Source organism: Hyaena hyaena, unplaced genomic scaffold, assembly GCF_003009895.1.
Source record: "Hyaena hyaena isolate Hyena2069 unplaced genomic scaffold, ASM300989v1 scaffold_637, whole genome shotgun sequence".
NCBI classification, from domain to species: Eukaryota; Metazoa; Chordata; class Mammalia; order Carnivora; family Hyaenidae; genus Hyaena; species Hyaena hyaena.
The window spans coordinates 569,316-578,156 of record NW_024081260.1 but is presented as its reverse complement, the minus strand read 5'-3'; the positions used below and the strand labels follow the sequence as shown (position 1 = coordinate 578,156).

Below are 8,841 nucleotides of genomic sequence, written 5' to 3'. Positions count from 1 at the left end.
CTTTGTAGACGCTCCAGCTCGCTTCTTCTTTAACCCTTGGCGGGCCCCTCGTGAAATGTTAAGGCTGCTGAGAGAAAGGGGGTTAAATTGACTTGAGACAGATTAGCAGGGTGAAAAGAGGCCCAATAAAGAGACTGGGAAGCATTCTAGACAAAGAGAAAATAAATGTGTGAGGAACTGAAAGCATAGAGCACACAGATGTTTGGGAACTTAAATTAGTACGGGATTTTAAGCGGAATTTGGGCTAAAGTGGATTTACTAAAAAAAGAACAAGGTTTATTTTTTTTGTTTTGTTTTGTTTTTTAATAGTTTATTGTCATGTTGGTTTCCATACAACACCCAGTGCTCATCCCCACAAGTGCCCTCCTCCGTGCCCATCACCCCCCTCCCTCTCCTACCACCCATCTGTCGTCAGTTTGTTCTCAGCATTCAAGAGTCTCTCATGGTTTGCCTCCCTCCCTTTCCCCCACCATTTCCCCCCTTCTTCTCCCCCTTGGTCCTCCGTCAAGTCCCTCCTAATCCTCCTATACGTGCAAACATATGTTATTTGTCCTTCTCTGCCTGACTTATTTTTCTCAGCATAACTCCCTCAAGGTCCATCCATGTTGCTACACATGGCCAGATTTCATTTTTTCTCATTGCCATGTAGTATTCCTTTGTATAGATTAACCACATCTTCTTGATCCATTCGTCCGTGGATGGACACTTAGGCTCTTTCCATGTTTTGGCTATTGTGGAGAGTGCTGCTGTGAACATTGGGGTGCATGTGCCCCTATGCATCAGCACTCCTGTATCTCTGAACAAGGTTTATACAGCTGTCTCATTTTTAATACCTCTGTCTCTGGTAATAAGGATGTCTTTTACTTCTTAGTACAGGAAACTTTCTTTCATATGGAAAGTGTTTTTCCTGCTCCTATGGGACAGAGGAGGGTGTGATGTCCTTGAATCTGCTGTTTCCCAAGTAGCTGCAATTAAAAATAAAATAATTAATATCCCGTTAGGGCACCTGGTGGGTCAGTTGGGGACTCTGGATTTCAGCTCAGGTCTGATCTCACAGTTAGTGGAGCCTCACCTTGGGCTCTGTGCTGATGGTGTGGAGCCTGCTTGGGATTCTCTTTCTCCCCCTCTCTCTGCCACTCCCCACATGAATGTGCACTCGCGCACTCTCTCTCTCTCTCAAAATAAACAAAACGTTTAAAAAATAATTACTATGCCACTGAGGTCCATTTTGGGGTGGCTTGCTATCAGGGGCATTTAAAGCTAGGTGCGTCAAATTAGAAGGAAGTTTAAATATTGCCAAATTCCTCCACTTAATGAAAATTATCAAACTAATAGGGGCACTTGAGTGGTGCAGTTGGCTAAGTGTCTGACTCTTGATCTTGGCTCAGGTTATGATCTCAAGGTTTGTGAGATCAAGCCCACATGGAGTTGCGAGCTCAGAGCCTGCCTGGGATTCTCCTCTCTCTGCCCCTCCCCTGCTCACACGTGCTCTCTCTCTTGAAATAAAGTAAACTTTAAAAATATAAAACTAATATGTATCAAAATCATGTAAATACTTTAGAACACCTTTAAATCTCATTGTACATTGACAAAATGCTTGGAAAGGCCTCCTCTAGAATGGTCTCTGGGCGCGGCTTCGGTGCCGCAGACATCAGTGGACTGAAGGTGATGGGTGGTGACCAGAAACAGAAGTCCCGGCAGGAGGGCCGGTAGGGGCCGCTGTGCTCCCTTGCCTGTTTGAGTCCTCCTCTCTTAACAGGCAGACTTGAGTGTTATATCAGGAACTGTCTGAGCAATTTACTTTATAATACCTTTTCTATTTTACCATGGTCTTTTCACCAATATGCAACGTTTCTTCACTGTCATATATGCCACGTATCGTAAGACAAATTCTCAACTGCCTGCTGAATAAGGACAGTCTTGAACAAGGGGCTATGCAAGTCGGGTGAAAACGTGTTTCCTGCGGCTAAAGATGGGAGAGAACCAGGCGTGTACAACGTGCACGGATGGGCTCCCAGCTCTATACTTGCTGGGTCAGCTTCACCCCCCCCCCCACCAGGGGAATGTCTGTTCATTCAAAGCTCACCTCCTTCCCCTGGTCACACCCCTGCTAGCTTTCACTTTCAAGCTCCCTCCCCGCTTCCTGGCACAGTTATCTGTAGGAAGCTGTATAAAGATGCTATTTCGGTGGCATTTTTGGTGGACAATCAGAAGAGTCAATGATACCTATCATGGGGATGCGGTTAGCCATGGAGTGAAGTCCCCTTAGGGGATCCAAACTGGGTCTCCAGCCTTTCCTTTTTCCATTTGCTCCTTCAAAGGTCAAGGCATGACCTGAATTCTGCAAACAAGACAAGGCTTTTGGCTCTGTCCCCTCAGCAACTCTGAAAATAGATCAAAACACCAGAAGTGTGCCCGCTTTGGTAGCACCACACAGGGAAGATGAGCATGGCCTGGGCAGGGGTGACATGCAAATTCGTGAAGCATTCCATATTTTTTTTCACTAAATTCTACTCCTGAAACTAATATTGCACTCTATGTTAACTAACTGGAATTTGAATAAAAACTTGAAACTCCAAAAAAAAAAAATTAAGAAAACTAACAACAACCTGGAAGTATTGGCAGTTACGTATAGACTTATGTTTGTTTATTACTGATGTATCATTCCCTGTGCTTGCTGGCTCAGCAGGTTAGGTGCTGATACAGAGTAGGCTTTTTTTTTTTAATGTTTTTATTTACTTCTGAGAGAGACAGCACGAGCAGGGGAGAGTCAGAAGTAAATAAAAACATTTAAAAAATTAAAAAAATTTTAAAAAAAGGGAGACACAGAATCGGAAGTAGGATCCAGGCTCTGAACTGTCAGCACATGACGTGATCACATGAACTGTGAGATCGTGACCTGAGCTGAAGTCAGATGCTTAACCGATGGACCCGCCCAGGCGCCCCCAGAGCAGGCTTTTGATGCTGCAAGGGGCTCAGTGAATTTAATGTATCCTTTTGCATGAGCCTCCAGCATCTCTTTATTCCGGGTCCTGTCTAGTATCACGTGACGAGTGTTTTCTACCTCTGGTTCCAGGAAAGACATCTCTGTTTTCAGTTACTCTCCCACGTTTCCTTCTCGGTAGACGCACGTGCTCTGGTGTCCCGGCCGCGGGCGTAAGGAAGGCTGTGAGAGCAAGCGGATGGAGGCCACACTGGCCATGTGTGCTGACGGCGCTCTTGCGCCTTAAATGTGATATAACCGAGTCAGAGTCACCCTTCTTTATCAAGTCCGGGAAACACGTACAGGTGCTGACATGGGGCACAAAGCCACATGGCTTCCACAGCTGGGACCTCGGGGGGGGGGGGGGGGCGCGGTGTCAGCTCTGGTGGGAGGGGCGGGGAGGACCACGCATGGCCGCATGCGGTAGGACCCCAGCTTTGCTGCAGGGAGTCTTCATTCTGATTTCCCTTCCTTCCAGTTTCTTTTGAAGCCAACTGCTTTCATTCCTTCTCTCTCTCTTTCTCCCTTCCTTTCTTCCTTTTATAGGCTTCACATCTAGAGCTGGGCCCAACATGGGGCTTGAACTCGCTACCCTGAGGTCAAAGCATGATCTGAGGTTAAGATTCAGACTTGTAATGGGCTGGGCCACCTAGCTGCCAGCTAGAAGCCAACTGCTTTTAAATAATAGGCACCACACAGCATATGCAAGTTTAAGGAGGATGGATTCTCAATAGAGAGTAGAACAGGACTTCCTCAATCACACCACCAGTTCTTTTTTTTTTTTATTTTTAAAGTATTTTTTAATGTGTGTTTATTATTTTGAGAGAGAGAGAGAGAGAGAGAGCATGAGCAGGGGAGGGGCAGAGAGAGAGGAGGAGACACAGAATCTGAAGCAGGCTCCAGGTTCTGAGCTGTCAGCACAGAGCTCTACATGAGGCTTGGGCTCTCGAACCGGGAGATCATGACCTGAGCCGAAGTTCGATGCTTAGCCTGCTGAGCCACCGGGCGCCCCTGGAGGACCAGTTCTGAAGGAAAAGAAGCTCCTCACACGAGAGGATGGATACATAAACTTGCCCTTCCTGTTTGCTCCTTGCTGGCGGCTCTTCCAGTAGGCAAAAGAGTCATTGTTATGTTTTTATGGCTGATTTTTTGGTTCTGCTCATAATCATGACCAACATGACCCAGTTTTAATAAGAAATAATAGTGATCCAAAGCCTCTTTCCTCCGTTAAGTGCACAGCCAATCAGCTGCCACCACCGTCACCTTCATCATCACTGTGACTTCACTGCCATGTCCTGGGTCAGCACACAAGACTCAACAGGCACAATCTGTAAAGTTAAAAAATCGAGAGACAAATTATAATACATCAAAGTTAAATATTTATCTTAATTTTTCCTTTAGTATTAAAGAACCTAAAGGTTGTTTAAGATTTAGGATCCTTTGGAAACAAAGGATACCTTAGCAAAAATTAACACATCGATGACTGTGATGATTAATTTTTCTGACAACTTGACTGGGCCATGGGGTGCGCAGGTGTCTGATTAAACGTTACCTGTGGGGGTCCCTGGGGCTGCTTCCAGGAGAGAGGACCATTGGAACTGGGACTCAGGGCAGTGGACAGCCCGCCTGACATGGGCGCGCACCACCCCATCCGCTGAAGGCCAGAACAGAGCAAAAAGACGCAAGGTGGGATTCACTTCTACCTGCCTGACTGCTGGGGCTGGGACATTGACCTCCTGCATCAGGATCTCAGGAATTCCGGCTGGAACTGGAATGTGTACCATCAGCCTTCATCCTCAGGCCTTCAAGCTACACCACCTACACACACCTGTTGGCTCTATTTATCTGGAGACCCAACTAATACAAAGACAAATTGGGAGAAGCTATTTGCAGTACGTTTCATTTAAAAATGAAATAATTTCTGGAATATTCAAAGAACAGCTGCCAATCAATAATAAACCTGTCAATTCTTTTTTTTAAAGTTTTTATTTGTTTTGAGAAAAACAGACAGTACAAGTGAGGGGAGGGACAGAGAGAGAATCCCAACCAGGCTCCAGGCTGTTGGCGCAGAGCCTGACATAGGGCTTGAACTCACACCTCCAAGATCTAGCTCTATGAACTAAGCCAGTCAGCCATCCCTGTTCTGGACATATAGATTCTACTATAATGAATGCAGCTTCATTCAATCACACGGCTTCAGCATTTACCATCACTTTCCCATTCTTGGGCAACTTTCACCAAATTTTGCTTTTTATTATTGCTTCCCTCCAGAAAGCAAATTAAATTCCAAACAGCATATCAATTTCAACCATAAATGTTTTCACAAGTATAACTAGTAGTTATAAACTTTTAAAAGCATCTCCACAATAATATCACAACCAGCAAAATTAACCAAGCTTCTTTTATTTCATTAAAAAATGTTTTTTAAGTTTATTTGTTTTTGAGACAGAGACAGCTTGAGTGGAGGAGGAGCAGAGAGAGAGGGAGACAGAATCCCAAGCAGGCTCCACGCTGTCAATGAAGACCTCGATGTGGGACTCGATCTCACAAAACTGCGAGACCATGACCTGAGCCCACACCAAGAGTTGGATGCTTACCTGACTAAGCCACCCAAGCATCTCCTTCCCTTTTAAAAAAAATTTTTAAACAAAACTTCTTAATATAAGCTAATGCTCAACCCATGTTCATTTTTTCCTTCCCTGTTATTTTGTTTGAATCTGGATCCAAACATGTTGCATTTAACTTCCTTGTATGTCAATCTGTATCAGTTCTGCCTCCCCCATCCCCCCCATGGCATTTACTTTCTGAGGATCAGTTTATCCAGGACAAATTTTCACATTCTGGATTTGACTGATTGCATGGTGTTATTAAACATGTTCTGGGGGCACCTGGGTGACTCAGTCGGTTAAGTGCTGGACTCTTGATTTTGGCTCAGGTCATGATCTTGCCGTTTTGTGAGTTTAAGCCCCACATCGGGCTCTGAGCAGGCATCGCAGAGTCTGCTTGGGATTCTCTCTCTCCCTCTCTCTCTGCCCTTTCCCCACTTGCACTGTCTCTGTCTCTCTCAAAATAAATAAATAAAACTTAAAAAAACACCATATTCTGGAATTATACTTACTGTAAAGTGTTACTGGCTCCATCTGTTCGGATAAAGCGTTAATCTTTTACCACAGGGGTTTCATTGGTGGGGTTGGGTGTGTCCTGTGTCACGGCATTCGGAGCCACAGGATGTGTAACTGTCTCACTTTTAGCGCAATGGAATTAATCATTGGTTTTAAGTGATGCCCACCCGTTCCATCTGTTCTAGGTTTCCCCGTCCAATTTGTCCTCATGGTTACAGCTACCAGTGATGATTTCAATCTGGATGCACTAAAGCAATATCAGTAGTAAACTGCTGACTGTAATTTTAATCACTCATCCTGCATTTATTAGCTGTGATTCTTCTGTGGAGAAAATCTTTCCCTTATCAACTATATGTTAAATATTTTGTATTATCCGTATAGGATAAATGCTTGATTCTTTCCCTTCATTTGTCAGCTTTCAAGAGAATGAATGAGCTGCTATCCAAAAACCTCCAAAAGTTGGATATAGAAGAACTATTGTGTATAAGTCTGTGTTAGTTTTACAACTAGTTTCTCTAAATTCTCTATTTGTAGCAGCTTTTCCTCTTTGAAAGATGATTTCCAGATGTATAATCCTACCAAGAGATAGAAAGATAACCTCATCCATGACTGTTCTATACTGAATCCTCTCTTTCCCCGCATATCTGAATGTCTTCATTAATACCTGCATCACAGGATTACATAGCGGTGAGGGTACTGGAAATCCTTGCCTTGTCATAAACATTAAACCTGTTTGACCACAAAATCCCTTAAAGAGACTCAAATAGGTGGCACCGATTATAAAAATCTCTGAGCAATACATAGTACACAGAATGTATTTTCCAGATGAAGAAGAATGCCTAGAAATGAATCCGGTTAACAGTGATGACCACCCCCCCACCTCCCACCACCCCCTCACCCCCCCTCCCGTCTTATAGTCTGTGTGCAACTAATATTTCAGACTGGCTCTGGCCTGTGCAAATCAGCTTTGATTTGGGAATTGGCTAAGCTATGTGGGTGTTACTTGTGGGATGCTTGTCTGTTTGTCCTTTAGTCAAATTTATGTCTCCAAGAAGCCTGACATGTCATTTATTTTGACTGAAGTTTTCTGGAACAAGAGCTATTTAGATGCTTAGTCTCTCACACTATTTCAACAAAGAGGCCGAGGTTCTGGTCCCTCCCACCGGCCACTGCACCCAGCCTCTACCGTCACAGCCAGGCCGGAGGCCGCACCAGCGCTGATGGGTAGAACGTACTGCCCCTCGTGCGGGTGAAGTCCCACTGTCATAGCTGGGCCCCCACTTCCGTGTCTGGTCATTCTCAAAGAGGTGGAGCATGCGCTGTTGTCAAGGTCAGAAGGAAACAAAATCAGGACGATCCTTTTCTGCTATTACACCTGCAGCGTGTCCTTTGCTCCAAGAACTTTTCAAAATTCAACAGAATTTGACAAAACTCAACAGAAGTGAAGGAAACGGGGGTCTGTTGTTTTCTGCTGCACAGGGTCCAGGGGGTGTGTGGTACAGAAACCGGGGGTCCCGACGGCAGGGTAGAAAACGGAAGAAGGTACCAGGTCTAACGGGGGACGCCAGGCAGGTGTTCTGATCACAGGCGTATCACCTCAAAACTGGTGGAGGTGCCGGGGATTGAACCCGGGACCTCGTACATGCTAAGCACGCGCTCTACCACTGAGCTACACCCCCAAACCGCGAACCCACCACTTTGGATTCCTTTCGTGATTTATAATCATTATTTCCTCGTCTCCTAAAGATTTGGTAAACTGCAGGGACCATGTGGATGCGAACTGCCTCGTTTGCGAAACAGGCTGAGCAGTGGCCTCAAAAAACAAAACAAAACAAAACAAAACAAAAAACCCAGAAAGCCACGAAATGAGATTCCAAAGGAAGAAGGAGGCTGAAAAGAGACGGTCAGTCTTCCCTCGCTCGTTCAAGCTTCATTGCCCTCTCTCTGCGCCCCTCCCCCACCCCAGGAGTCCGCAGCAGGTGCGGGCAGGTGTGGGGAGCGGGTGGGGGGTCGGGGGGGGGTGGCGCACAGCGGGGGGCTGGCGGGGAAGAGCCCCGGGGGGAGCGCGCGAGCAGCGGGGGTTAGTGGGGGGGGCCGGGGGGCGCGCGTTCAGCGGAGGGCGGGTGGTCCGGGAGCCTGGGGAGGGCGCGCGCGCAGCAGGGGGGCGGGTGATGGGGGGGCGCGCAGCGGGGGGCATGTGTGGGGAGTGGGGGTGGGGTGGGGTAGTGGCGCACAGCGCGGGGCTGGTGGGGGGAGGCCGAGAGAGCGCGCACAGCAGGGGCCTGGTGGGGGGGGAGCCCCGCGAGGGCGCACGCGCAGCGGACGGCGTGTGGTCCGGGAGCCCGGGGGCTCGCAGCTGGGGGACAGGTGCGGGGAGCTGGGGTGGGGGTGCGCGCGCAGCTGGGGGACAGGTGCGGGGAGCTGGGGGGGCCCCCCCGGTGCACGCAGTGGGGAGCCCGTGGGGGGAGCCCAGGGGGGCGCGCGCAGCGGGGGGCAGTGGGTGGGGAGCCTCCACTGAAGGCTGGGCGGTGGTGGCAGGGACCATCCCCGCTGGGTCACCCTGTCCTGGATAGACCCCAAAGACAAGCTGGGAACCTGGGTGGCAGGTGCCCCTGCCCTGGCGGGGGGAGGAATGCTGCTGGGGGGCGCGGGGAGCGGGCCACGCAGCCCGGGCTTCTGCTTCCCCACGAGCCACCCACCCACGGGCAGCCCGGCTGCTGTGAAGGATTCCCGCTT

At 48.0% G+C, this 8,841-nt stretch overlaps 1 non-coding gene across 1 annotated transcript; it reads right to left on the bottom strand.

The window, feature by feature from the left end:
- Positions 1-7,712: 7,712 nt before the first annotated feature.
- On the bottom strand, positions 7,713-7,784 carry TRNAA-AGC. Its single transcript has one exon. It is a non-coding gene; the product is annotated as a tRNA-Ala (tRNA).
- Between the last annotated feature and the right edge of the window lie 1,057 nt (positions 7,785-8,841).